Here is a 14,078-nt window from a genome sequence, read left to right on the forward strand (position 1 = left end):
TGTGGGTGTCGTCTGTGATGTTAAGCATCGCTGTCTCGGTGCTATAGCCTTTTCTGAAACCGGATTGGTGGGAGTCAAGAAGGTTGGTGCTATCCATGTGCTGAGTCGGTTGCTGGAGGATGCATTTTTCAAGGATTTTGGATAGGCAGGGGAGATTGGAGACAGGTCTGAAGTTATTCAGTTCCTTGGAGTCAAGGCCTGTTTTTTTAGTAGTGGCGTGACTTGGCCAACTTTGAGGCATTCAGGTATGCCGCCGGTTCTCAGGGAGTTGTTTATGATCTTGCACCAGAATGCTGCTATGGAGAGTTTCAGGGGCTTATGTATCAATCAATCAGAGTACTTGTAGAGCACGCTACTTACCCGTGAGGGTCCCAAGGCGCTGAGGTGAGGGGGGTACTGCTACTGCTCGAATAGCCAGGTCTTGAGGAGTCTTCTGAAGGCGAGTAGGTCTTGGGTCTGTCGAATGTGGGTAGGGAGGGTGTTCCAGGTCTTGGCGGTGAGGTAGGAGAAGGATCTGCCACTGGAGGTCGTTCTTTGGATGCGGGGGACAGCGGCGAGTGTGAGGCTGGCGGAGCGGAGCTGGCGGGTGGGGGTGTAGAAGCTGAGTCTGCTGTTCAGGTTGGCTGGTCCGGCGTTGTGAAGTGCTTTGTGTGCGTGGGTTAGAAGCTTGAAGGTGATCCTCTTGTCGTCAGGGAGCCAGTGCAGGTCTCTCAGGTGGGGGGTGATCTGGAAACGGGGGATGTTGACAATCCGTCAGGCGGAGGCGTTTTGGATGCGTTGTAATCGTTGATGGTGTTATGCTGGGATTCCTGCGTAGAGTGCGTTGCCGTAGTCCAGTCGGCTGCTGACGAGGGCCTGTGCAACTGTTTTATCTTGTTTCGGTCAGGATCCACTTGTAGATCATGCAGAGGGTGTTGTAGCAGGAGGAGTGGGCGGCGTTGACCTGCTTAGACATGGAGATGGAGGAGTTGAGGATGACTCCTAGGTTGCGTGCATGGTCGGTGGGTGTTTGTGCTGTTCCCAGTGTGGTCGGCCACCCGGAGTCGTCCCAGGCTGAGGGGGTGGGTCCGAGGATGAGGACCTCCGTCTTGTCTGAGTTCAGCTTCAGACGGCTGCTCCTCAACCAGTCGGCGACGGCCTTCATTCCCTCATGAAGGTTGGTTATGGCAGTGTGTGGGTCCTTGGTGAGGGAGAGGATGAGCTTGGTGTCGTCGGAGATGATGTTGAGGTCGTGATGGCAGGCCACTTGTGGGACGGGGGCCATGTAGATGTTGAACAGAGTCGGGCTGAGGGATGAGCCCTGGGGGACGCCACAGATGATGTTGGTGGCTTCGGATTGGAAGGGTGGGAGGCGGACGCTCTGGGTTCTTCCGGCGAAGAACGACGTGGTCCAGCGAAGGGCCTTCTCTTGGATTCCGGCTTCTAGGAGGTGTGTCTTTAGAGTGCGATGGCAGACCATGTCGAAGGCGGCCGACAGGTCTAGGAGGATGAGGGATGATGTTTCGCCGTTGTCTGGTTGGCGACTGATGTCGTCTGTGGCGGCGATGAGCCCCAGCTTCACTTTTGCGGCACCGGTGCATCACTTTTGGTGACACACCAGTGGCGTTATAAATGCACAATGTTGTGCCATCTTTACGAAGTGACGAAGCTAGGTAGATGCGCCACTCCATAAACCCCTGAGCTACATCATACCTCCGCAAGAAAGGGTCCTAGGAGTGGTGCAGCAAAATCTATGAGATTTTGCTGTACCACTTCTAGGACACCAATGAGTAAAAACCTTATGCCTGCCTCATGGCAAGCGTAAGGGTGATGCAGGACCTTTCACATGGGGATTTCCCCATATGAAAGGAACACTGCTGGAATTGTCACTTTTGTGACACACTCCAGCAATGCGTCACTTTTGCACCATAAAGATACGTCAAAAATACTGACGTATCTGTAACTCCTTGCTACATGATGCATCATACAGTAAATATGATACATCAATCTTGTCGCAAGGAGGGGGCACTGAGAAGTGACGCATCACTGATTTCACGCAGCGATGCGTTACTTCTCATAAATGAGACACTCAGTTTTTTGGTCAGTTTGGTGGGTATCAGCTCAGGGACGTGAGAGGCTGGTTTGGAGGAGGCGATCAGTATGAGGATCTCGGTTTCCGGGATGGGGTTGAAGGACTTTCAGGATTTTTTAGGGTGCTTGGGCATGCTATCTACTGGCACTGGGTGCAGACTTTTGCAGACAGGGTTGACGTTGATGTCCAGTGAGAGCTCAATTTTGGTGATTTCTTTCTTTGAAGAATTTTGCAGATTTTTCACCCAAGTCCTTGGATACCTGTAGGGAGGATTCCGGGTGCTTGGAGGTTTGTTGCCTGATGATTTTGAAAATTTTGTTGGGCCTGTTTTTCTACGTTGTCCAGGGTGGAGCAGAAGAAGGTGGATTTTTCGCTGCTGATGTGTTTTTTGTATTTCCTTCGGGCTGCTTTGAGTTGTTCGAGTTGGCTTGAGGAGGGGTTTCTCCTCCATAGTCTTCCTGTAGCTATTAACTGTCTTCTTTCGTTCATAATGTTCTTGTTGAACCAAGATCTGGATGGGATGTTCCTTGTTTTTTATAGTTTTAAAGGGGCTACTTGATATAGAATGGATGTCATGTTTGTGTTGTAGTGGGTTCTGTTGTGGATAGATCATCCATGGACGTAGTGAGGAGAGAGTTAACCCTTCCCTCTAGGTCAGTTATGTTAATCTGAATGATGTTTCTAATCCATTTCGGAGGGTCTTGGGTGGGGGGTTTGAGTGTAATCGGCTGAGTGAGGTGGAAAAGGATTAAGTGGTGGTCAGACCAGTCCACAGGTAGGGTGTGGTCTATTGAGACAGTGTTGTGCTGGGCGATGATGGCATCTAGGATTGCTCCTTTGTTGTGGGTTTCCTCTAAGCAGTGTTGGGTAAGGTTGTTGCTGTGAAGCAGCTACTTCAGGTTCTGGATTTGCAGTTTGTTTTCGTGACTCCAGTTTAGATTTAATTTGTCCAGAATAAGGTTGTTCGTATGTCAGAGGGAGCAGTGGGCAATCAGGTCGGACAGTTGTTCAGTGAATGTGACGTTGTTGCCTGGGGGGTGGTAAATGAGGTGGCAGGTAAGTGTTTTTTTGTTGTTAGTGTTGATGTTGGCAGTTAGGCACTCAAAGGTGTTGTAGTTGAAGGAGTCTATTTCCGTCATGGAAATATTGTTTTTGTGGATGATTGCTATGACTCCACCTCTTTGATCTTTTCTATCTTTGTTGGTGATTACAAAGCCAAGGGGAACAAGAGTATCCATGAGTGGAAGTGAGGAGTCATTTAGCCATGTCTCAGTGATGAAAGCTATGTCTATGTTGTGGGTTAGGATGGCTCCCGCTAGCTCTGTGGCATACTTGGTGGCTGATCTGCAGTGTATGAGCATGCAGTTTGATGTCTCTGTTGTGTTTTTTTTTGTTTTGGGGCCATGGGGATGATAGTGCATGTGGCTGGGGTCTAGGGAGTTTCGGATTAGAGGGTGGTAGTAATAGGATTGTCATACGAGGCAGCGAGAGCTGCCGCTTCACTCGCAGATGATTTATCTCTAGTTCTTTTAGGTCTCTATGTCTGATTAAAGAGGGGGGTAGAGATCCCTTTCTGGTGGGGAGCTTTGGAAAACCTCTGTTGAGAGAGAGGGGAAACGGTGAGGCTTTAGGGGTGCAGTGAGGTTAGTGCGGATTTCACTAAGACCCTGGTATCTCTGCCGACTTCTTCACAAATGCGTAGGGCGGGTGCCCGCGCATGCACATTTCTTGTGAGAAATGGGCATGCACAGGCGCTCTCATATGCGCATTTGTAAAGAAGTCGGCAGATACCAGTAATAAGGAGCCCCGGGACGCCGCATCTCAGGTTAGTCTTTTTTTTAGTTTTATAATGTTTTAAAATATCTTAAGGGCATTTAGAGGAGGGCGGGAAGGAGGCGAATGGCAGGCAACTTCGCTCCGCCATGGCGTGTGCGTAGTGTTGCCTACTACGCCTACTTTACTAATCACGAAGTACGCAACACTACACCCACTCTGCGGGCGGAGCGAAGTACTACACCCACCCCTAGCTAACCTACAAGAGTTTTTAGGTATATGAGAGGTGAATCATATAAGTCTGATATGGGTAGGGTATAGGAGTAATTTTGTCTAACCCTTCCTTCTACAGGACTCACCATCACTTCTTCCCACATTGAACCCAACAGCATTTACTTACATAGACGAACAGAAAGGAAGTGGGAGGTTGGAAGATTCCTAAATTCTTGGGGCAGTCTCTCTTGTCTATTCCCATTCCCCTTTTCTCCTTGAGGATGTGAGTGTGGACTATTTGTTACCCCTGGCAGCTGCGGTAGGGACTTAGGAGTTAGTCGTCTGCTCCTGTGGATTCTGGCACACAGGTAGGATTCCTGACACTGCCCCATTAGGCATACGATTATGTTTATGTGCCTCAAGAGTCCTTCTTTAGTTTCTGTCTATTGGAGAGCACTGCAGGCCACCAATACTGGAAGTGTCAAATCCAGCAACACACTCACAGGTTTACTAAAAGCTGAAGCAGCCGATCAAATTAAGTATGTTTGCGAGGCAAGCACCACAGGTCCCAAGTAGGGCTGGGCAGTGTCAGAATAAGCCAAGATGTAAATCCACTGACCAAACTGGCAGGTCTCCAAGGTCTGTGTCAATCCACTCTCAAGCCCTGTACATGCGACTCAGCGCAAATTTATCAAGGCCTCCCAGCAGAATGCTAGCATTCACCATGCTCCAAGTTTCCATATTCCAAGTCAAGACGAGTGAGCGATGCAGGTGCGAAGGTGTCATGAGTCATCTCCCATCAAAAGAATTCTCCAAGAAATATGAAAAAAAGAAAACAGACCCACCTGAGGCAAAAACAGGTTTCCTTGCAAAACTCCAAAGTAGAACAACGTCAAGCGGTTCTGCAGTCGAAGCGCAGTGAAGGACGACCAGCAGGGAAGCCATCCTAGCAAGGCATTATCCTCACTATGCCTCAGCTATCATAATGATGTCCGCCGGTGTCATTCCAGGTGTCTGGACCTGGCTTCTAGAAAGTAGGGTGGGGGAGTCAGTAGCTGGACACAATGATCAAAAGACGGTAAAGGGTGAAGCCTGCAGCCTTCAGCTGCTCAATGTCTACAGATCACCAGACAAGCAAGTGGGCAGGCAGAGCCTGGGCAAGGCATTTTTGTTCCCTGTCACAAGGGGCAGAGTGGCTTCTGCTGTCCAGAAGAGTCAATCAATCAATTAATCAATCAGGGGTTTATGAAGCTCGCTTCTCACCCGTGAGGGTCTCAAGGCGCTGGAGGGGGGCTGCAGCTCCGGTCTTGAGGCTCTTCCTGAACGTGTGCAGAATGGGTGAGTGTCTGATGTCCACTGGGAGCTCGTTCCTGGTCTTTGCTGCGACGTAGGAGAAGGTTCTTCTGCTTGCTCAGGTTGTGCGGATGCGATGGGTTTCTACCAGGGCTAGGTCAGTGGAGCTGCGATTCCCTTTGGGTACATGGAGGGAGACTTTTGTTGATGTATTTGGGTCTGATGTTGTGGAGGGATTTGTAGGCGCGGTGAGTAGCTTGAAGATTACTCCCTTCTAGATGGAGTGGAGGTCTCGTGGGTGTGGGGTCATGTGTTCATGTCGTGTGGTGCCGAGGATGAGTCTGGCTGCAGTGTTCTGGATGGTTTGGAGCTTGTGTAGCAGGGTTTTGTTGCTTCTGGCATAGAGGGCATCACTTTAGTTCAGTCTGCTGGTTATGTGTGCGTAGGTGATAGTCTTTCTGCATTGGGGGGATCCACTTGAAGGTCTTGCGGAGTATGCGGACGGAGTTGAAGCATGTGGAGATAATGGGGTTGATCTGGTGAGTCATGGTGAGGGCGGAATTTGGAAAGATGCAGAGGTTTCAGGCATTGTCAGATGGAGTGGGAGGGTTTGGGAGGACGTGGACCTCTGTGTTGAGCTTAAAGCAGCGGTTGTTCATCCAGGCTGCAATGTCTTTCATTCCTTCCTAGAAGCTGAGTCTGGTGTCTTTGGGATTCTTCGTGAGGGAGAGAATGAGCTGGGTGGCATAAGAAACTATGCCGAGCCCAAGCTGTCTAACAATGGCAGCGAGGTGGGCCATGTAGATATTGAAGACCTTGGGGCTGAGCGAGGATCCTTGGGGGACAACGCAGTTGATCCCAGTGGGTTCGGAGAGGAAGGGTGGGAGTCTGATCCTTTGGGTACTGCCAGTGAGGAAGGTCTCGGTGCAGTCGTTGCTGTGAAATCCAGGCTGGGAAGAGTCAAGGATGGTGTTCTCTTTGCTGAAGGTGGTCAGCTGGGCATTGACAAATCTCTTGGTGACTTTGACTGTGAAGGGAATGAGGGAGGTGGGCCAGTAATTTTTCAAGTCCGTCGGATTGGCCGAGGGTTTCTTGAGGAGGCTTGACCTCTGCCCGATTCCAGTCGTCAGGGAAGATGCTTGGTCAGCCCCAACCCAATGGGCTGACCAACCATAATGGTTATTTGTATAGCACGCTCATCACTAGAGGGATATCCATGAACTGCGCTGTCAACATATTAAAAAAATAAACATTTTGTACATTCATGCTATTGTGATATTGACTGTGGGACAAGTGTTTTAGCAAATGTAGTGATGTCCCTTTTTATAGAAGTGAGTTATGCAATGGCGTCAAACTGGAGATGAAAGATGGACGATGAAATCAAACTTTCAGGCTGAGATGTATTTATGAATTTGTCCAGTTTAGTATTCATTTTAAAATAGTTGCCATTTCAGGCATATAGTGATGCTGTTGTTGTGTAGTTTCTATATCCCCGATAGGCTCCGTGCATTGGAATAATATACACTATAGTTTTGACATGGGACTGAGGTCAGTATGTTTCTATTGAGTACATTAAACCTAATTACTTGTGGGTACCAGCTAACTCAGAGGTCACTAGAAACTTCTCGAATGAACAAGAAGGGATTCGTTTCTGACAACCGCATAAACATGACAACTTTGTTTCTCTTTAGAATCAGAACAGTCTCAGAATTGTGGAAACAATAGATAACTGTTTTACTCAGTTAATTGTGCATGCTTCGTTTCTACAGAGTTGTACAGAAATAGAGAGACAGGCGTTTCAATAAAAGGGTTTATTGAACAGTCTTATTTCTCATGCAAGAGATATGAACTGTTAAAATCGTAAGAATGCGAAGTATAATACGTACAGCATTAGCAGTAAGATCAGATAATACTGCAATGGCATGGTCTGTAGCTATGACATATATAAAAATACATACATAAATAACACAGGCTAAAATAATCAACTGGTGCTTCTAAAATAATCCTACCCCAGTGTACTAACCTAAGTGTAGTACGAGGAAAGAGGTAGGTGCTGTTTAGTTATAGTCTAGTTTAGTGTAAGTTTAGTTTTGCCAAGAGTGGCCAAAAGTTTCTCTAGGTTCTAGACTGCTCCATACCTTAGAATGAGAGAGGTTGGAATCTCTTTTCCTGGACTCGATCTCTAACACCCTGCAAGGGGAGTCAGAAACACTGGAGCTGAATTCTCGGCGAGGAGGATGACAGTGTCTGGTCAACGCGTCTGTTCGGGACTTGACTACCTTCCAAACTTGCCGCGGCGAGCCGCGTCGTGCAAATAGGTAGCCGAACAGTACTGAGAGTTGCCATGGCAAGGGAAGGTATATTTATACCTTGAAGGTGTTTAGGAATGCCAGTATTGACGTGCAAGTCGGGCATATGAATGTCACAAATGAACCCCTAAGGAATAGATGTTCATGCTTAATAAATGTGTTCTTTGAGAAATCAATACTCAGGCAAGAGGAGGATCCTAAGGGCTTGAGAGTCTGGTTTTCCAAGAAGTCGTTGCGACGAAGATGAACGGATGTAGTTGACCATGCCTGTATTTGGTTAGCATGAGCAAAGTCTAAATAAGGGCTGGATTTCTATGCCTAAATAAGGGCAATGTGAATTGTACCAATATAAGGGCATTGTCAGGACTTAATCAGATGAGTGCTTACTTAATCATACGCAGGAGCAGTACGCCGCAAGCTCCCAATTCACTCCTGAAACTCTCCCAGCCACACACAATATTTAGCATGTAAGCTGATTGAGTTCCATGGGGGAAAGGGGATGGGACAGAGAAGAGACTGCCACACACGTCTGAATTTTCGTATGCTTCTTCTGACTTCTATCTTCTAATTCTCTTCTTCTCCGGCTGCTTGTGATGTTGCTGCAAATAGAAACACAATTACTTCTCTATCTTCCTCTTTTTCTAAATTCTAAACATGTATTACTCCCTCCTACCTGCCCTGGGTGTGGCGTGTGCTTCTCTTCTTTTTACTTCTTTCTGTATGCTGAAACTGTAATGCATTCTCTTATTTATCTCATTTAGTTAATACATACTCAAAACTCAAATTATTTTTTCTCTTACAGGTTTCCTCACCTAATGATGTTCCAGGACACGCTCCTAATGGATTCTTTGATGGTAAGTATTCATTTTTGTTGCTTCACCTGAAGCCTATATTTTATTCTGTCTTTTCTTTTATTATTTTCCTAGTCAAAGTTAATGCAAACTCTCTTAACACTTCAAAATAAATATGCTGCGTAGTTATTCCTTCACTACTTGATACAACTATTTGTTGCCTAAGACTTCCTCGATATGCTGCCCACTGTAAAGAACTCGAATTTTAACTAAATATGTCTCATACCTCTTCGAACTCTGACAACTGAAAGGACAGGTTTTGAAACTTAACGGATGCCTGAATTTCCTCTGACTACTGACATTAATAAGGGCTGGACTCTAAACTAATATTCTCCTTTTGTATTTTTCAAACTAAATATTATCTCGTCAGGCAATATTTGCTTGTGTTGTCTCTCGTAGCATTCCTAAAGCTATGTACTCAATGCGCATGCATCGCTAAAAAACGCTACATCTCTCACTACTGTGCAGTCTTATTCCTCTTCATAACAAGTTGTGCGCAGGCTCAATAACTGCAACGGCGTTACTTGGATATTGCCGTTGTTCTCTCGAAAATCTCTGTACTCTGGAAAACCTTGAAGATGTGTCACGCGACGCATGAATTTTCACTAACACTGTGCGGCCCTCGAATCTGGACGTCTTGACCACGTCGTTACTCAGGTGAAGTGCGCCACACTACGGGCACCTCACCTGTTCCTTGATGAATCGGTGCGGAGGCTAGAACACTAACCTGCCGTCCCAATACATTGCTTCTGGCTGCCATTTTGACAGGAGATCGAGAAGACCACTTAAAGGCCCTGCAGAATCTCTGATGCCTTCGGATTAAACCAATGGTGAGTACATTGAGACACTGACCCTTAGAATTGTGAGATTTTGCGATTCTGACAGGCATGAATCGGGAAAGCTACATGGGGTATCTAAATCGACAAACAACACTATTAAATCATTGTAATTACACCATTCAAACATTAAAGTTGTATAAATGTAAAACATAGGATAATTCTGATAAAAGTTTAAATTGTAATCCTAATAAAAAGAACAGATCCATAAATGTAAAATAAAATAAAAATGACAGGTTAATTCGGAGTCAAGACCACTTAAGGCAGTTGCTGCATCTGTCCAGAATAACATAATTCTGGTGAAACACTGAACCATGAATTAGACTCCAGGTGTAGAATCCAGGACTACTAGATCAGGGGACAGAAGTGAGCACAGCTTGCATGTATTCAGTGGGTGCCGCAAAAAAGGACCTGGGATACCTGAACTTTGCACACACATGATAGAAATGTTTTTCAGATGGAAGTAGAGAATAAATAGGAAAGCAACTCAGAAAGTATGTATGGTCGGAGGATTGAATGGATGACCAAATGCAGTGGGGTGGAGCTGTAAGACATGATATATGTGTGGCAAACCTTAAAGAGAGAGGAAGAGGAAAGAGACATGGTCAAGTTTTTACACTGAACGTTTATCAGATGTATCAAGAGCTCATACTGCCCATTTGTCACTCAATGTGACACAATGGCACATAAGCCCATAACCCCTTCAGTGCGGGGCTGTTTCCCCCGCTGTGCCGGGGGGCGGGGGCGCTCATGACCAGCTCAGCTCGTCATGAGCCATGGCGCTCCGGTGCTCATGACAAGCTCAGCTTGTCATGACTGCGCCCGTTTCAATGGAACGCTGAGCACAGCAGGGGAATCAGACAAGCATGCGAGTGTTCTATTAAACGGGCGTGGTCATGATGAGCTCAGTTCGTCATGGGCACCGGAGCGCCGTGGCTTATGACGAGCTGAGCTAAGGGAATTGGGAGGCATTTACCTGAGTTAAGGGAGCTGGGGAGGCATATACACAAGTTCAGGGAGCCTGGGAAGCATTTACATGAGCTAAGGGAGAAGGGGAGGCACTCACGTAAGCACAGGGAGCTGGAGAGGCATATACACGAGCTCAGGGAGTTGGGGAGGCATATAGACAAGCTCAGGGAGCTGGGGAGGCATATACCCGAGCTAAGGGAGCTGGGGAGCCATATATATGAGCCCAAGGAGAAGGGAAGGTATATACACAAGCTAAGGGAGCTTGGGAGGCATATACCCGAGCTAGGGGAGCTGGGCAGGCATATACAAAAGCTCAGGGATGTGGGGAGGCATTTACACAAGCTAAGGGAGCTGGGGAGGCGTATACACAAGTTCAGGGAGCCTGGGAAGCATTTACATGAGCTAAGGGAGAAGGGGAGGCACTCACGTAAGCACAGGGAGCTGGAGAGGCATATACACGAGCTCAGGGAGCTGGGGAGGCATATACACAAGCTCAGGGAGCTTGGGAGGCATATACCCGAGCTAAGGGAGCTGGGGAGCCATATATATGAGCCCAAGGAGAAGGGAAGGTATATACACAAGCTAAGGGAGCTTGGGAGGCATATACCCGAGCTAGGGGAGCTGGGCAGGCATATACAAAAGCTCAGGGATATGGGGAGGCATTTACACAAGCTAAGGGAGCTGGGGAGGCGTATACCCGAGCTAAGGGAGCTGGGGAGGAATATATGTGAGCTCGGGGAGCTGGGGAGGTATATACACGAGCTCACGTATATGACTCCCCTTCTCCCTAACCTCGTGTATTAGCCTCCCTAGCTTCCTTAGCTTGTGCAAACGCCTCTCCAGCTCCCTTAGCTCTTGTATATGCCTCCCCTGCTCCCTTAGCTCGTGAATGTGCCTCCCCAGCTCCCTGAGCTCGTGTAAATGCCTCCCCAGCTCCCTGAGCTCGTGAATGTGCCTCCCCAGCTCCCTGAGCTCGTGAATGTGCCTCCCCAGCTCCCTGAGCTCGTGTAAATGCCGCACTCTACCACTCTACCACCCTCACGCCCTTACTCTACCGCCCTCACTCTACCACTCTACGGCCCTCACTCTACCGCACTCACTCTACCATTCTACCACCCTCACGCCCTCACTCTACCGCCCTCATGCCCTCACTCTACCACCCTCACTCTACCACTCTACCGCCCTCACTCTACCACTCTACGGCCCTCACGCCCTCACTCTACCGCCCTCACTCTACCACTCTACTGTCCTCACTCTACCGCCCTCACGCCCTCACTCTACCACCCTTACTCTACCACTCTATCGCCCTCACTTTACCGCACTCCCTCTACCACTCTACCACCCTCACGCCCTCCCTCTACCGCCCTCACTCTACCACTTGACTGCCCTCACACCCTCACTCTACCGCCCTCACTCTACCACCCTCACTCTACCACTCTACCGCCCTCTCACCACTGCCCTCACTCTACCACTCTACCGCCCTCACTCTACCGCCCTCACTCTACCACTCTACCACCCTCACTCTACCACTCTACCACCCTCAGTCTACCACTCTACCACCCTCTACCGTCCTCACGCCCTCCCTCTACCGCCCTCACTCTACCACTCTACCGCCCTCGCTCTACCGTCCTCACTCTACCACTCTACTGCCCTCACTCTACCACCCTCACTCTACCACTCTACCACCCTCTACCGTCCTCACGCCCTCCCTCTACCGCCCTCACTCTACCACTCTACCACCCTCACGCCCTCACTCTACTGCCCTCACTCTACTGCCCTCACTCTACCGCCCTCATGCCCTCACTCTACCGCCCTCACTCTACCACTCTAATGCCCTCACCTCACCGCCCTCACTCTAACACTTTACCGCCCTCGCTCTACCGTCCTCACTCTACCACTCTACTGCCCTCACTCTACCACTCTCACTCTACCACTCTACCGCACTCACACCCTGTTATGTTCCCCAGAAGAGCGCCTCCTCTGCTGCATAATGTTGGGAACATCAAGTTGGTGCATTCGTGAAAACTACAGATCCCAGAATTCCTAGCGGTATTGAGCCGATTGGAGGTTTCATATGGGAGTCATTTCCTGTCCTGTGTGTCGGATATTCAAGTTTGTTTTCAACCTGCAGCGGAGTTAGTCAGACTCTGTACTTTGGATTCTTGTTCTTGGATTTGTAAGCTTCTGGTCTTTCACATTCGTGTGGTTCTCTGGAGTGGCTATCCTGTCGATTTTCTGTTTCCGTTGGGTCCTTCGTTGGCGAGTCCTGAATGACTCATGCGGATGCCGGTTGTTTATGCGCACGAAGGAATTGATCTGATCCCGCATTGCCCTCCGTTGGACGCGCCAGGATCGGCTCATGCGGAGGACGACCTTTGTATTTCTTTGTAAAAGACTTTTGTTTGCTTCATTTGCCCTCCGTTGGGGAGCCTGAAGCTAAGGCTCATGCGGAGGACGAAAACGCTACAAACCTCGGAACTTCATTACCAGGCTTGGTAATTGGTTCTTCCTGCACGGAGTTGGCGTCTTGCGGCCCTGGCAGTGGAACATCGTTTCTGGCGCTACAGCAATACTCGTACCTTTTAGTCCCTTGAATTGTCTAGGCGACTCAGTGTTTTCTGACAGAAGGTACTGTACAGTGTTCCATACTTACTGGGTGAAGTAACCCATTCTGGATTAAGTTCTTAGATAATTAGACTAACTTCGGACTACTCCTTGATCTCCCCTACTGAGCTATAGAGTTAGCAAAGGGTGGTGGGAAGTAGCGTTGTCCTTAGTCTTCCAGGCTTTGATGTTGGTGAAGAGTCGTTATCTTCTACAGTACAGCGTCTTTAATTTCCTTTCCAGGTAGAGTGAGTGAGGGGGTAGATAAGTGGTTATGTTACATGGTTATATTGTGGATATTCCAGAGAAAGAACTGGTTCAACAATCTTTATTGTTTGTCGTTTCTGATAGATGCATCTGCCGTGTGGATTCCTCACCATGTGAAAAATATCCCCTTGCGCCAGCAACATTCGGAAATTCTTTTCGTAGCTTCGCGCCGACATGGACTTGGACGTCATAGAGGCACGGCACCGCTCGCGACTCCGCTGACGTCACCGACGCCTGTAATAGGCCCACGCCGGCGTGATGACATCAGTTCCCTTTTTTCCGCGTCGTCGACGCTAACGGTTTTCTGGGATCGTACTGTAGCTTACTAGTAACTTAGTTACTCTTGTTCTATTATTACTGTTTCTATTTTCTTCGAGATGTCGTCGAAGAAGACTGGCTTTAAGGCTTGCGGAGAATGTGGCAAGACAATGTCTATTACTGACCCGCATGAATGCTGCGTCTGGTGCCTGAGTTCCGACCATGACGTCGAGGATTGCCCTTGTTGTAAGAAGATGACCCCAAAGGCCCTACGAGAAAGGGAGACAAAACTCCTCGTGGCAAAACTGAAGAGTAAGAAAGTTAAAAAGACTTCAAAGTCTCGATCTCGACTTTCGAGGTCGAGGTCTCGATCGAAGTCGCGCTCGGAGTCATCTTCAGCTCATGTTTCAAGATCCTCAAGGAAAAAACATAAGAAGAGGAGCCATGAGTCATGTCATCACTCAGGGAAGGACTCTGGTTCGAGGCCGAAGTCGCAGGTCAAACTTCTTAATAAGGAAGTGGAGATTTCGGCGTCGGAGGATCAGGACTCTGTTGGTGAAGCTTCACATCCGAATTCGCCCGAATCACCAAAGCAGATGGCTATCCCTTCTCCAGATCTGTCCAATCCTTCTGG

The 14,078-nt window shown here is 48.4% G+C and overlaps 1 protein-coding gene across 14 annotated transcripts in view; it reads left to right on the plus strand.

Moving 5' to 3' along the window:
* LOC144807723 (uncharacterized) overlaps window positions 1–14,078 on the plus strand; it is a 1,505,442-nt gene that overhangs the window by 37,992 nt on the left and 1,453,372 nt on the right. For all 14 annotated transcript variants that reach the window (XR_013606391.1, XR_013606390.1, XR_013606395.1 and 11 more), the window contains exon 2: window positions 8,462–8,513. The gene's annotated coding sequence lies outside the window, so the exon portion shown is untranslated. The remainder of the gene's footprint in view (window positions 1–8,461; window positions 8,514–14,078) is intronic.

This window comes from Lissotriton helveticus, chromosome 1_2 (assembly GCF_964261635.1).
Source record: "Lissotriton helveticus chromosome 1_2, aLisHel1.1, whole genome shotgun sequence".
Classification (NCBI taxonomy): Eukaryota; Metazoa; Chordata; class Amphibia; order Caudata; family Salamandridae; genus Lissotriton; species Lissotriton helveticus.